Below are 8,599 nucleotides of genomic sequence, written 5' to 3'. Positions count from 1 at the left end.
TTTACAAAGCACTGTGTTCTGAAAGGTCATTCGTAGATTGTGCTGGGAGCTGGGAATTGGGAAGCAGAGAATCCCTCCTCTGTAAGTCCCTCCATGTCCACTCGCTGGCTGAGGGTCCCGGGCTGGGCTGGGCAGGCTCTCAGGTGGAGGCGAGGGCAGGCAGAGGGAGGGGAAGAATAGAATGGGGTTCCAGGGTCCGTTTTCTCTGTGGCTGCTTCTCTCTTTCCTTTTGTCTTCCCGCCCCTCCCCCATCTCCTCCAGGCCACTACCCAGGGCAGCCCTGGAGTGAAAGAGAGTCAGGAAAGGGAGATCGCGGGTGGTTTCCCTTCCCTTTCTTTCACTGCCTTCTGGCTTTCTTCTTCCTTTTTTCTACCCAATCTGCCTCCAGGAGACTAGAAGTGCTGGGTCTTAAGACCCAGGACAGTGGACACAGAGGAGTGAGTAAGGCGAGGGAGGCTTGAGTCTGTACTGGGTAGCAGGGTGGGGCACACACAGGAGACGCTCAGCTTCTGAGAGAGAACAGCCATATGCAGGTCGGCAAACAGCCACTGTTGTGGTAGGGGCTCAGTGATTTGTGGATCCAACAAATCACTTTGATTAAAATCACTTCAACCAAAGACTGAATCGCTTTGATGAAATCCAACTGAATCAGTTTGATTAAAATTCTGGTCACATCAGTCAGTAGCTATACGCCTAGCTCTACGTGGTGAAAAGAAAAAAGCTAAATTCTACGAAGTACAGGGAATTGAGATATTCTTTGTTTTGTTAAATTGAAAAGTTAGCGCACAGTATTAAATTAGTTTCAGCTGTACAATATAACGATTCAACAATTCTACACCTGATTCGAGGCTCATCAAGGTCAGTGTACTCTTTTTTTTTTTTTTTAAAGTTTTATTTATTTGGTAGAAAGAGTTCACAAGTAGGCAGAGAGGCAGTCAGAGAGAGAAGGGGAAGCAGGCTCCCTGCTGAGCAGAGAACCCGATGCAGGGCTCTATCCCAGGACCCTGAGATCATGACCTGAGGCAGCGGCTTACTTAACCCACTGAGCCACCCAAGCGCCCCACAGTCAGTGTACTCTTTTTTTTTTTTTTTTTTTTTTTTAAAGATTTTATTTATTTATTTGACAGAGAGAAATCACAGGTAAGCAGAGAGGCAGGCAGAGAGAGGAGGAAGCAGGCTCCTCACGGAGCAGAGAGCCTGATGCGGGGCTTGATCCCAGGACCCTGGGATCATGACCCGAGCCGAAGGCAGAGGCTTTAACCCACTGAGCCACCCAGCCGCCCCAGTCAGTGTACTCTTAATGTCCTTCACCTTTTTCACCCATCCCCCAGTCTCTTCCTTTCTGGTAACCACCAGCTTGTTCTCTGTATTTAAGACTCTGTTTTTGTGTTTGTTTCTTTTTTCTTTGCTCATTTGTTTAGTTTCTTAGCTTCCACATATGAGTGAAATCATAGGGTATTTGTCATATTATGACTGACTTATTTCACTGAGCATTATACCCTTTAGATCCATCCATTTTGTTACAAAAGGGCAAACCTCATTCTTTTTTATGGCCGAGTAATACTCCATTGTGTATATGTACCATAGCCTCTTCATCTGTTCATCTATTGTTGAACACTGAATTGCTTCCTTATCTTGTCTATTGTAAATAATGCTTCAGTAAACATAAGGGGGCATATATCTTTCCAAATTAGTGTTTTCATTTTCTTTGGGTAAATACCCAGTGTCGGAATTCCTGGATCATAGGGTAGCTCTATTTTTAACTTCTTAAGGAAACTCCATACTGTTTTCCAGAGTGGCTGACCCTGTTTGCATTCCTACCAACGGAGCAAGAGGGCTCCCTTTTCTCCACATCTTCGCCAACACCTGTTATTTTTTGTCTTTTTGAGTCTAGCCGTTCTGAGAGGTGTAAGGTGATACCTCCTTCTGGTTTTGATTTGTATTTCCCTGATGATGAGTCATGTTGAGAATCTTTTCATGGGTCATCTCTATGTCTTCTTTGGAGAAATGGCTATTTAGGTCCTCTGCCCATTTTAATAGGATTATTTGTTTTTTTGATGCTGAGTTTTAAAGTTTTTTAAAAATATATTTTAGATACTAACTCCTTATCCATATGTCATTTGCAATTATCTTTTTCCATTTAGTAGGTTGCATTCTAGTTTCATTGATGATTTCCTCCATGGTGCAAAAGCATTTTATTTTGGTGTAGTTGCGATAGTTCATTTTTATTTTGCTTTTCCTTACCTAATGAGACATATCTAGAAAAACTTAATAGCTGATGTCAAGGAGATTTTTTTGTTTGTTTTCTTCTAGGAGTTTAATGGTTTGAGGTCTCACATTTAGGTCTTTAATCCACTTTTTAGTTTATTTTTGTGTGTGGTGTAAGAAAGTGGTCTAGTTCCTTTCTTGTGTGTTTTTTTTGTTTGTTTGTTTGTTTTAAGATTTATTCTTTATTTATTTGACAGAGAGAGTATGAGTTGGGGGGGGAGGGGGAGTTGGACAGGGAAAAAGAGAATCCCAAGCAGACTCCACAGTGACTGGGGAGCCCACCATGGGGCTCAGTTTCACTACCATGGGATCATGACCTAAGCTGGAACCAACAGTTGGATACTTAATTGACTGAGCCACCTGGGCGCCCCTAGTTCCATTCTCTGGCATGTAGCCATTCAGTTTCACCAGCAGGATTTGCTAAGGACACTATTTTCTCCCCCATTGTATATTTTTGCATCCTTTGTCATGGATTAGTTGACCGTATAGATATGGGTTGATTTCTGGTTTCTCTGTTCTCTTCTATTGGTCTATGTGTCTTTCTTTTGGTGCCAGTACCATACTGTTTTCATTGTTATAGTTTTGTAGTAATATGTTGAAATCTGGGATTGTGATACTTCCAGCTCTGTTCTTTTTTTTTTTTTTTTTAAGATTGTGTTGGCTATTTGGGGTCTGTTGGGGTTCCATACAAACTTTAGTGTTATTCTATTTCTGTGAAAATGCTGTTGGGGGAATTGAGAAATTCAAACAGTGAAGAACAAATTGGAATGTTCACCAATTTAGAAGAAAGTGTCTCAGACCATACACATTGACTTGGGAAATTTTAACATTGCTTCTTCCTCATGTTCATAGGCTCTCAACCTGAATGCCATTTTCTTTTAAGAGATTCTGGTGTGTGTCACTTCCCTATTCACAGATGCTTCTTGTCATGTCTGGCTAGGTGACACCAAGTAACTAAATGTATCCAGACTCATTCTCCAACACCATTGAGGCCTTAGGTGGTCAGCCCTTCCGCTGTGCTACCAAGCATCAGAAAACAAATTATAGTGGTATAATTGGGGGAGGAAAAGTTATACAAAGCATGATGTTATTTCCTGATTATCCTGAGGGTGGAAGGAAGGCAGGGAACAAGCGATGATGTGGCTGAGCAGTGAACATTCCAGAGCTTTTGGGGAAGAGGTTCACTTGCAAAGTTGAATTGGGACAGACCCAGAAAATCTGAAAATAATCAACATCAGGCATCAACAGCCAATAACTCTTTATTAAGTGCCTACAAGATGTTTAATATTGTTCCAAAGATATGATAGAAAGGGTGAAGAAACTGTCCTAACTGAGTCTTTCTAAATGATTCCGTTGGTTTCACAGTGCTGGGAAGAAAAAAGGCCTGGCGTCTGTGCTGATTCTCCATTCTGAGGCAAGCGGATTTTGTCCTTGGCCAGAAAACGGGAGTGATTAAGTCAAGTCTAAAACAGAACTTGAGAAAGCTCTGGCAAGTGCCCAAAAAGATGGGCTGTCCCCGATGCGAGTGGAGCGGGCAGCCTGGCCCTAGGGAGCGGTTGCCACAGCGAACCACCGGGTCTGGGCTTCAACTTTTTACATCTGTGAATTGGGTCTCATCCATGTCAGGGGCCAGAGCAAAGGCAGAATGGCCAAAACAAAACCCACAGGGAAATGATGACAGCCAGACATGCTCATGCGTTAGTCTTTATGGAAGACTGACTGTCCAGCCGGCCACAACGCTCTTGCACCTGGTTCATCACATGGTGTTGGGGAGGTGGTGGCACCCACAAGGCCCACCATGTTCCCCTACAAGTGGCCCAGGAGCCAGGACACCCTGGTTAACCCAAGGGATGCAGGAGGCAATGCTGGTGTCTTGATGTGCTTTTCTGCCTCTCATCCCTTTAGTCCATACCATACTGCCTTTCTTCACGTGAACAAGAGTCTGCTTGCTCTTCTGCTCCGACATCTCTTCCATGTCTTAGCCTGGCTTCTCCCAGATCATGTTTGAGAGCTGCTGGACTTTTCAAAAGTTCAGATGACACTCTTGAACAGGTCAGTGTTATTTTACTAGTGAACTCTCAGATCAGGGCTGGGTGTGCTGAGTCACGAGCACTGGGTACTGATGACAGGGAGCACAGTTACGGAGAATGTGTCCTCTGCAAGGACAGGGAGGCGGACTGAGCAGACTCAGGGGTGCTGCCTCAGAGCCTGGCCTCCCTTTGCCCCCCACAATGCAATCGCTTGATTGTTCTGAGAAGGCCAGAGTGGAGGGCAGTGGGCTGCTCTTCGTTGGGTGGGGAGAAAGTGCTTTCTACTAAGGAAAGTCAAGGGAAGCTCTGGGAAAATGGCAGGCAAGCTCTAGTACCCTAGTTTCTTGCTGGAGACTCAGCCGGAAGAAGTGAACAAATAGGGATCACTGACAGGTGTGCAAACCACATTTGGGGAATCCACATACCACGAGGTAGCTGGGCGGCAGGGGCTCCTGAAGGCACAGCCGCAGGTGGATGTTTCCATAGATGGGGGCCCCAGAGACGAGGAGAGCCATAAAGAAGAGCTGCAGTTTGGTGAGAAATCATACAGTAATATACTCTATTATCTTGCTAGAATATTCCACACAATCCCAAACTTCAAATCTTTGCAGTCAGATGTATTTTGGATTTCAGAATATTTTGGGTTTTAGGAAAAAGCATTATAGCATGTACTATGTACCTTCTAGTAGCGTCGGGGACAGCACTCGGTTAAAAAACCACATTAATATTTCAGCAGTGAAATATACATATATATAATTAGTCACATTAAATAGGATAGGTAAAGATATATATCTTTGTGTGCTTTAAGGGCTTTGTGGGTCTCAGGATTTCAGATAAGGGCCTGTGGACCATTTACGGTTTATGTACCATTTGGACATATTTCTTATCAATAATGAGCTACAAAATTAATATTTTCAAACATTTGCCTGAAAAAATCCCGGAGTGTTTAATTCCAGGGTGTTTCTCTTTTTCTCATGCTATCACATTAATTCCCGAAGTACACAGCCCATGAAAGTCATCTCGGGAGTTGGTTGACCATGTTTATTCCTTGGCTTCATATACTCAGGAATGGGCCGTTAAAAATACATTCATATGGCGCTGCTGCACGTTTGCACTGGGCCTAGAAAGAGGCATCTTTGCTATTCTTTGCTCTGAGGGGCAGTCTGGAAGCCTGGAGCAAAGGGCCATGCTGCAAGGTCATGCCATTTCAGTGACAGTGGATGTCATCTGTACGTATCAAAGCCCACCCACTCCCAGGCATAGACCAGAACTGCAGGAGCTCATCCTGAGTCTCCCTGGGTAGGTTAGGCAGGCAGAAACCAGGAGCCAGGAGCATGAGGTGGGGACCTGGTCTCAGAAAAGGAGACAAAGGAACCAACCCTAGACCCCTACCATGAGCCAGATGCTTTTCAGCGGCAGAGTCCCTGAACACCCCCAACAGTGATGTCCAGGGCCATGTCTCCACTCTCGCTGGACAGACAAGATCAGAGAGCTTGAGTGAGATGCCATCTCACAGAGGTGAGAGTCAAGTGTGTTGGTGTCCAACCCCCCTACCCTTGCTTCTCTCCATTCTCTCTTCCCTTCCTTCCAACTGTACATACGGAGTCTTGTGTTAAACATATTCCTTAATTCATGCCCATCCTTGGTCCATGTGGGGCCCTTTTCTGCTTTTATTTCAGTTAATTAATTAATATCTTCTTTTTCCCCATCATCCTTCATCTCCCCCATCAACTCTCTGGGTGAGCTTGATGTACTGGATAGTTTGAGAACCAGTGTTACAGGCTGTGAAGAAGAGAAACAGATTAAAATAATAAGATTTGGGTTTTTTAATGCAAATTTTTGAAAATATTAATGTTGGAGCTCTTTATGGATAACAAATATATTCTTCCTGTGTAACTACTTTAATGGTCTCATGTGTCTTTCCGAACTTTATTGTGCTCTGGTGTGGGTATAAATTTCTAGGAAATATGAACCCAACTGTGCTATAAAGCTCTCGTTTATAAAGCTCTTCTATTATTTCCACTCAGTACTCTTTTGGTCAGCCATTCATGCTGCTTTATTCTCATTTAGGTTATGACTTCTAATTGCACCTTTCATCTGTTGTATTTATTTGTCAGTTCTCCTACAACGGAGCTTTCTGCTGCCTCCAACTTTCCATGAGTCCAGAGAACTCTGGGAGGAGAAGATTGGTGTGCAGGAGAGTTCCTTGGGGTACATCCCAAGGAGTGGGATTTCTGGGTTCTGGGAAAAGAGCATACTTAATCTCCAGAGTGACTGTTCCCTTCTACACTCCCTAGTTACATCTACCTATGTTCTCCACAAGCTCATTTTTCTACACTGTATCCTGCGATCTTCTGGAATAATGTGGAAACCCCCTTTCTAGATTAGAGCTCAAGTTGTCTTTTGGCTGGCAGTTCAGAGTCTGTAGGTGGGGCCTCAGCTCCAGAAAGCCATGTGCTTGGGACAGTTTTCTAAGTGCTGTCCGGGGACCACTGTATCACCCCGGGCTGTCTTAGAGCCACTGAAAGACACTCGACACCCACCCACCTCCCCTCCACCTGCTCTGAATCAGAGCTTGGGAACAACTAAGCTGGGTCAAGGTTTGAAAGAACAGCAATAGTTAACCTAATGGGTGGGACATTAAGCCACTAACTTTCATTCATTCATCATCATCATCATCATCATCATGGTCACATTCAACATCAACACCATGATAATAGGACAAGAACAAAATGTTACCGAGCTGTCTGTACTATGGGCCTGTTTAATTCCTATGAGAGGCCTGTACCTGAGGATCCCTCCCACTGTGGAGATGCAGACCCCTCCCTGCCCAAGGGGCTAAAGGTCTCAAACATACAACTAATAGACTGGGCTCCTGGGACCCCCAGACCTGACTCTTCTTCTCTTGGGGTTGTCTTTAATGAGCTGCTTCTGAGATGGAGGTTTGTGTGTCTGAGGAGGTCTACTGGGGTATATCCTTGACCCTAGGTCATGACTCCTCCACTGTGAGGAGTAAAGGAGTTAAGACTGGGCATGGGGGGGGCACCCGGGTGGCTCAGTGGGTTAAAGCCTCTGCCTTTGGCTCGGGTTGTAATCCCAGGGTCCTGGGATTGAGCCCCACATCGGGCTCTCTGCTCTGCAGGGAGCCTGCTTTTTCCTCTCTCTCTCTCTCTCTCTCTCTCTCTGCCTGCCTCTCTGCTTACTTGTGATCTCTTTCAAATAAATAAATAAAGTCTTTATAAAAAAAAAAAAGACTGGGCAAAGGGATCAGTTAAAACTTGATAAGCCACAGAGGAGGCTCAGGGAGCCAGGAGCGGGGGCAGCCCCTTCTACGGGACAGCAGGTTCTGGTCTCTGTACCCCTCCTTGAATCACTGGGTGTGAATGGCTCCCAAGTGGGGGTGTCCCTCTTGGCAAGGAGACTCCTCTGGCCCAGAGTAATTTGAGGACCGGCCTCATATCAAAGAAAAGCCAGAGCTGGACAGTAAAGTAGTAAAAACAAATTTTATTCAGGACTATAACAATAGAAGAAAAGAAACCTCAGTTTAAAACTATGCTTGATTCTGCATATTGCATGGGTGGGGTGAGTGGATAGAAAATTACTAAAAGGAGACATCAGAAGTGGGGGTGGGTTCTGGCTAAACGATCCTAGCAGGGTCTTTTCTGAAGGTAGGCTGGGGTCAGCCATCTCTGGGGAATGGTGAAGGGCGAGGACCTGATCCCATGTTAAGAGTAGGGGTTCTTGCTGAAGTGTATCGATGGGCCTACAAGAAAGCTCAGAAGCCTGACTAAAGTTTGGTCTAGCCAAGAGCCTTGGACTCTACAAACATTAGAAGAGTGATAAGGGCTTTACTTTGGAACAGAATGATCGTAAGCCCAGTGCCCTCATTTTGCAGGAAAGGAAAGGCAGCCATGACTTCCTGAGGCCTCACGGAAAAAGGGAACTCCTGAGGGAATCGTGCTGTGGGAAGAGCCAGCCTGGGGTGAGGAAGGCCTGGTCTTGGGGGTTCACTCTGCTGTGTCTTCCTGGGCGGGTCAGGCCCTCGGCCTCACGGAAGTCAGGCACATGGTCCCCCCGGAGCTGCCCTGAGGACAGAGAACAGCCGTCACTCCCTCTTTCCTGTTCTAATTCCCAGGGAGTTATAGGAAGTCAGCGCTCTCAGAGAAAGTCAGATTTTTGACATTCTCACTTTTTGGGGTTGTTCTTTCTCCACTTGGACGCATTAATAATTTGTTACGAAGCAGAACAAAGTGTCTCCAGCCTTTTACTTGCCAGAGGTTGGGGAAATCACCTAAAACATT

The sequence above is a fragment of the Mustela lutreola genome, chromosome 4 (assembly GCF_030435805.1).
Source record: "Mustela lutreola isolate mMusLut2 chromosome 4, mMusLut2.pri, whole genome shotgun sequence".
Lineage (NCBI taxonomy): Eukaryota > Metazoa > Chordata > Mammalia > Carnivora > Mustelidae > Mustela > Mustela lutreola.
This window is presented reverse-complemented; position numbering follows the sequence as displayed.